This window comes from Cupressus sempervirens, chromosome 6 (assembly GCF_028749045.1).
Source record: "Cupressus sempervirens isolate cs-2001-9-10 chromosome 6, ASM2874904v1, whole genome shotgun sequence".
In the NCBI taxonomy this organism is placed as follows: domain Eukaryota; kingdom Viridiplantae; phylum Streptophyta; class Pinopsida; order Cupressales; family Cupressaceae; genus Cupressus; species Cupressus sempervirens.
This window is the reverse complement of record NC_143123.1, coordinates 315,510,918-315,518,483: the sequence shown is the minus strand read 5'-3', so window position 1 is coordinate 315,518,483 and position 7,566 is coordinate 315,510,918. Positions and strand designations below refer to the sequence as shown.

The 7,566-nt window shown below is 32.5% G+C and overlaps 1 pseudogene; it reads right to left on the bottom strand.

The window, feature by feature from the left end:
• Positions 1-206: 206 nt before the first annotated feature.
• LOC149552456 (protein STICHEL-like 4) lies at positions 207-2,189 on the bottom strand (annotated as a pseudogene).
• Between the last annotated feature and the right edge of the window lie 5,377 nt (positions 2,190-7,566).

The following is a 7,566-nucleotide window of genomic DNA, read 5'->3' as shown; positions in this document are numbered from 1 at the left end:
GGAATTTTACAGGTGAATTTTTAAACTATCTTGGAGAATAAGATCACGTGTAATGCACTTATTTTTTAAATAAAATATTTATACTACAATAAAAAGATGGGACAATTTTATTATTATTATAGGTGAGAATGGAATTATTGATGAAAAAGGATACATGTGCTGGGACATGTGGTTCAACAAGTCCCTATGACATACAATGGGTTAACTTATTGAATTTCTAAACTTAAGGCAATCATTTGCAACTTATTCACAATATTGATTTCCTTCAATTTTGGAAACAAATATTTCTGGCACCTCGAGAGAATGACATGAGGTATATGATCTAGTTTTGATGTAATTAGAATAAAGACTATATTCCAAGGAACTTCATCAAGGACCTTATAAAGTGCATTCCATTCATCACTAGTCAAAATATCACAATCATCAATTATGAACACTCCATAGGAAGATAATTGAGGATGCATAGCTGTATTAGTGAGAGAACTCTGAAAACAATCATAGCCAAGTGTTCCAATTCCACCAATTTCCTTAGCTTGTGAATTCCTTCCAAGACTCTAAGCTAAACATGGATGACACTATCCACAAGGGTAAGACTGATCCAAAGAATGACAATTCATGGCTGCTCCAAAAATTCTAGCACATGAAGTTTTACCTGTTCCATGAGGCCCATGGAACACATAAATTGGGGCAATTCTCCCTTTGATTAAAACATTTATAAGAGCCAAAGCTATCAAATTTTGCCCTATCAACTCGCTAAAAGTCTTGGGAGCATACTTCTAAGACAAGCTCTGATTCCTTTCTTCATATTTAGAAGAACCAACACCCTTTGTATTTTGTCTATGTCCGATATTATCTGTTGATCTGGTTTCTAAATCAGTTTTGATAGTTTTCTCTCACATGTATTTGGTGGTCAGCATAAAGACCCAACTCACCTAAAAGCTTTTCTCCTGATGCATTTGTATCTGCACTTTGTTGAGATGCACCTGGCTCAAATAATAAAGGGAGAGACTCATAATTTGAATCATAAGACAAGAAAGAGGCATCAGATGTTTCTGATGTAGTAGAAGGTTCCTGATGAGAACTAGAATGGCTTTGTGAATCAAGGCCTTCAATTTTTTGTGTGGTTGAATCCAAGAGCCCACAAGAGAGGCTCCTACCTACCATGTCCAAGATACTCTTGCCTCTATCATGAATTTTAGACCACTTCCAAGGGATCCCACAACCCTTTTTAGAAGCATAACCAACTTTTGATTTCTCACTTTCTGTTTGAACTGTAGCCTTATGTGAATATGAATAATCTACAATACTAATCTTTCCACAACCAATAGAATCCAAAGCATCAGATAGACATGGAGTATCATGATGTTGTCCTTGTTTAGGGCTATCAAAGTGAGGTCTTTTGATTCGTTTTAACTTGCACTTTTTGGATTTCTTCACCCCACTTGCTAAAACATGTAAGTGAGACTGAGGATTCGAATTATACCTGTTACCAATTATAGAACCTAAAATTATTTTATTTTGTACTACATCTTTCTTAACATCACTCAGAGGCAACCCTCTTCTATTCAAATTACTAACTTTAGGGTTCCTTCCAATCTCAAACTCACTTTTCCACTTTTCATCATTCAATCCCTTTTTCCTTCCTCTAGTTTTGAAGTCTCTATATCTCAACCTACTATTAGCAAGAGATCAGCAAGAGAATTAGAAATGATTTTCCTTCTTCTCCTTAGTCTTCTATCATCTTCAACTGAATCTTTCATGCCAGATCCTGTAAATACAACTGTTGTTTTCCTTGATGTGTCACTTTGAGAAAGTGGCAAGGCACTAACAACCCTTCTAGCTTCTTTCCTATAATCACCAACGAATGACTTTATGCCTTGAAGATTATTTAGATTAATTGCACTCTCCCTTCCTAGCTTCTTCATTATAGAGTCCATAATAGGAGAATTCCATGATGGACTTGTAGAGGGGTCCCTCAGAGATCGTGACCATCGAAGAGTGATTAAATTTTTCATAAGAGAGCTTTTTGCTAAAAATTGCTTATCCAACATATCTTTTGACTTGTTCACATGAATGTGATTCTTCAAATGAATAAAATTATTCAAATGTGCATGGTTTCTCAGGTGATCTTGGATACTATGATCCCTTTCAGAGAGAACTTTGGAGATGCCACTAAATGCTACTAACATGATACAAGTGAAACAACTGTACTGCAACAAGTAGAACTCCAAGGGTTCTCAAGATAAATTTTGGAAGCAAATGAGAATACAAGAAAAAAAAAAAGATGGTCATTGTATGGAAGTTGAGAACACAGCCAACCATGTATTACAACCATGGCAAAGAACAACCAGACATTCAGTTGATTGAAAAACAAAAAATCAATGAACATGTCATTCTATCCCTTTGACCTTGATCCAAAACCAATGTCATATGTACCATGAGTTTCTAAGGACCACACTTTTTTTGTGAAATAATTCATCTCATCACAGCGATATATAAAGATTTAGATGCTCTGCATTATGAATTCCCATGACCAAATTTGCAAAATAGTATTCAGGCTAGTTGCAGACTCGAATGATTTTTAGATAGATTACATAAACAAGACAGTGAATCCCCCTTCAAAAACACAATCTGGTAGATCAAGTTTGTACTATCTCCTCTGAATCACTCACCTCAAAGGTTTCCACCATTATTCGATTTGTTTTACTCATTTTATTCACTTTTATCTCTCATTGTCAACAAATAAGGCCCTAACACAGAAAACAAGATTTCACTGGTAAGACAATGCTTAAAAATTTAAAATAAGTAGAATAATCTAGGCTGAATGAAATTTCACCAACACTAATATGACATAAAATTGTTGAAAAAAGCACACCACAAAATGATTTACAAAATGGAACAATCAAGATTAAGACTCTGAAATAATCTAAATGTCAAGAAAAAGCAGTGTATTATAAGGTACAATTTAACAAGTACTATGGACAATAGAAAAGACAGAGCATATATTTAAATCAGGTCAACTTGAAATTCATATACCTAAGCACACCCTAGTCTAGAAGTTCAATTTATCTACACGATCTTCAGTTTAATCACTCGTCTCAAGTATTTTGAGCCATGATAATTTAAAATCTGGATGTACAAAAAGAAGTTGAAAGATAATTTATTAGCTTGTAGTCATCCCAACTCCTTGATGAGTGATTCAGGTCCTTAAATAAAATGAAATGTAGAACTAATCATCCAAGCTTGGGAATAATTCCAATCCAATCATAATTTATATGACACAGACAATAAAGGTCTGGAAATTTACAAAATAACTCCTGAATCCAATATTTAAGGAAGGTCTACAGAACAACCATGCAGCTTAAGGCTGGGTTGCAAACTCAAAGAGAAATGGTTTATACTGTTAAATAAATCTCAAAGAAGGATTTTCATTCAGATTGGAAGGTCTAAATTGACTAATAAATAAAATCAATATTCAAAAGGTGCATGATAAAGAAAATATCTTCCTCCTCTCGGTTAAAACGATATAAATCTTACATCATTTTATGTGAAAAACACTAAAACTTGAAAATTTGAATAGACATGAGGCTATAAGCAATGCCATAGTTTAGAGAAATAAAAAAAGCATTTCTAGTTCTTGAATCCAGAACATAAAGTTTCTGTTCATGTGTGATAAAGTTTTTAGATCGATTGACACTGAAACGATACAATACAATTCAACAATTGTACAACAATGACAAGTAGGAAATTGGGGAATGTCAGGGCTTAAGAAATAAAACCCTCACCTCCATCCCATATCTTACGCAAGTATATCAAGAGAGGAAATCCCTATACTCCCCAAGGACTATCCAGGCACCTCGACATTTTTTTTCTGTCTCCCCCAAACTTTCTCTAAGATGCCCTTTTGAGGTTCAGGAAAATGCGTTAGTCAATATGCACGCCAAGTTCAAAGATAACAAAAATAAGGTACGGGTATTATTTTACAATTTCCCTCAATAGATTCAATGCAATTAAATTTTCTTTTTCTCTATTGTTAATGTTTTCTCATAATTGCAATCGGGTTCTTCTCTTAAGCCACACGATATAGAAAATGGACAAGATGAGGTTTCTCAAGCTAATCTTAATGTGAATATGATAAATAATGAGGAATAAGTATAACACATGAGAGAGGAAATCATGATAAGGATCTTCACTAGGTTAATCATTATGTATTATAGGGAATTTTGTTTCAACAACTATATCATCAAGTATGAGAGGTGTCTAAATATCATATTTAATATAAGTGAAACATTCATATTCATAACACTTTTTTCCTTAGAGAAAAAAATGAATCAAGTTAGAAATTGAGAAAAAACATAAATATTAAATAAAATTGATCATGAATGTTAAATTTATAACATTATAAGAGCTATAACAAGTAAGTATCATAATTTATAGTTTAGATTTAATATATATAGAGGTGTAATAAATTAATTTGAAAAGAAATATGGAACAAATGAGAATCACATTCAAATTTAAGTTTTTGTTAATTTTTTATGTGTAATAGACTGAAGTTAAAGTTTATTATTATTTGTTGTGATTAATTATTATTATTTGTTAAATTGCACAAGGTTTGAATCTAAGAACCATTGTGTTATAGGTTCTTGTCTAAGAATCACATTCAAATTTGAATAAAAGAAAAATGTGTTATATTTTATGGCACAATGTATTTTATTATGAATGGATCTAAATATAGAAAATAAATGCATTTAGTCTTAGAATTGAGGAATTATTAATTTTATTTTGAATTTGAAATCTAAAAGATAACTTCTCTAGAAATGCCATATTTCTAGTTACGTTTTATTGTAAAACCTTTTAAACCATGTTCTATATTTGGTTGAGTTCATGGTTCTAGCTTTGTTCTAGGGTCACAAGTTCATCCTTTATGCACAATATAACTGAGTTATACCTATACTTAGGGTTTTATTTTAGTCATGCATTTATGAACTACATGTTAAATAAAATAATAAATAAAAAGAAATAATATCTACTATGGAGAAATTAATATTTATAAAGCTTGTAAGGTATATTGGTGACTTTGATCTTCTCAATCTTTATTGCTATATTCCATACATACAATACATTCATCTATTGGTCAAAACCATCTATAAGTATCGTTCCCCTATGTAATGAAAAACATTTTCATTTGTATGATCTCTACATGCTTATGCTCTTGTCACACTCAGTCATACGAATCAGTGCATATAATAACAACTAAAATAAAAATTAATTTATTCGTACTAATAAAATATGTTTATTAAACTCTAATGCATAGAATACCATTTTATTTATTATATGGTTTATTTAACTCATGTTTGAGGTTTATCATTTCTTAAATATATAGGTTTCATTTATTACTTGCATGGCTAGTAGTGTGCAACCCATTGCTATACTAAATTGTAATATGGAAATAAATAGACTAAAATGATCACCATCCTAATTTTCATACTTAAATAATTTCCTAATCAATAATCTTTTTGGGAAATATAATTTTATTTCCACTTGACCTTCCATTTTTAAAGAAATACTTCTAGATATAACTACATTTAGAGACATTATGTTTATACAATCCATGTAAGTTTAATCTAATTGCTTATGAAAATAACTTATACTTGACCTTTTGAAATAAAAGTGTATGCAAAATAGTTCTCAAAATGCATTTTGATTTTTTAAATCATATTTTATTAGTGAAGTTGACCAATATTACTCTTTGGTATATTTGACATGCTAACATAATAAGGAAATCAAACTGGATTCAAATCATAGTTAAAATATAAATAATATATTAACATATTGAGTAATAAAAGTTAAAGAACATAAATGTTCATTTTTTTTATAAAATATGTAAAGCCATTATGACTACACTAAGAGAAAATGTCTTCCATGAAATAGGTATTTTTGGGTGCAATAAGTTACCTAGGAGGAAAAATGACTTGCTTATGTAGGGTTCCCATGAGGGAGGCTTAATATCTATGGATTACAATCAAATTCAAAATAAAAAATAATAGAGAAGAAATAGTCATTTATTTAATCATTTTCATCTACCATACCAATTATTTAGCTATGATTTTACCTAATGACCAAATCAATCATTTATTTAGTCACTTATACTTGTAAATTACAAATAACTAGTAGCATTTGATTAGTTTTAGTCACATGACTAAAAATTCTAGTCACATGACTAAAATGTTTAGTCATGTAGTCATTTATTTGCCAAATTTCTACCAGTGGAATGTGCTCGCAATTTCGGCCACTCGTGCACATGCTCTAGCCCACATAGTCTAACATGTCCCCACTCAACCTTTGTAAGTCTCTCCTCCAAAACCATGGTCGACAGATAATGCTCCCATAACCAGAATACCACATCTCCTCCTGTAGCATAGACATGCACATGGTCAGTTTCTTTTCTCTTATGCCGCCCTCGTATGGGGCATCATCCCTTGTCCTCTACCAATTTGTCCCAATAAAAAAAAACATAGATCCATGTAGACATTGATCTGTGTAGACATTGATTGATGCAGATGCCGATATGAGGTGATGCTAATTAGCGTAGATGCTAATCAGCATAGATGATAGTCTTTAGAGATGTCATTTTGACATCTTCAGCAGCTGCATAGACACTGGTCCCCATTGGTGACTGCTAGATTGTCATCTATAGAGATGACAACACGGAGATCGTTGTCTCCACTTTGTCTATGACTCCCCATTTCTCCCCTTTGTCATCTGCGCAAATGATAGGATGGATCCTATCATCTCTACATACCTCCCTATCTTAGTTTTGTTGTCTGTGTAGACAATAGGGCAGAGATTGTCGTCTCTACCCCGACCGAGTTTTTGACCTCATTAATGGGCCATAAATGCAATTTAACCTACAAAATCAAAAAGTTGACAAGGCAGGTTAGTCAACTCACTGGTGGGCCCATCTCCACTGGTCTTTGATGCTCCCAGATGCGCTCTCCATGCTACAATCTATCGATGGGGTCCATCCTTCGCTCTGGTTCTCTGTTCTCTAGGTGTGCAAATGACCCTTCCTTGAGCCCCTTGGAGGCTTACATAGGCCTCCAAGGACCTCTTTTGAGCCCGTGTCCTATCCAAGCCATGTTGATCCCCTATTTACCCCCAAGTCAAGCAAAGTCTTCATTTATCCCCATTTATTTTCATCTAAAGACATTTTTGCAAAAATTGCCCAAAATTTATTTTTTGCGCTATTTTAGCGAGGGGGGCACTCTCCTCTATTTTTTCTTTGACACCACTCCTAGAACTTCTATTCTTTCTGGGACAACCTATATTTTCTTTTCTTTGATATAATGTCGTCCTGACATTACATCAAAGAGGGGAAAAATGTATACACTTACAATTGTCCAAAACACTATATTAATTCAGTTAATATTTTCTTTGACATTATATTTAATTATTTACTAATTAATTATATTTTTCATATTCTTCTACTTATTTAATTAAATAGGTTCACTTTCCTAATGTATTCAAATTTAATTTAAATACTTCCATCCCTAATGTATTAAATTT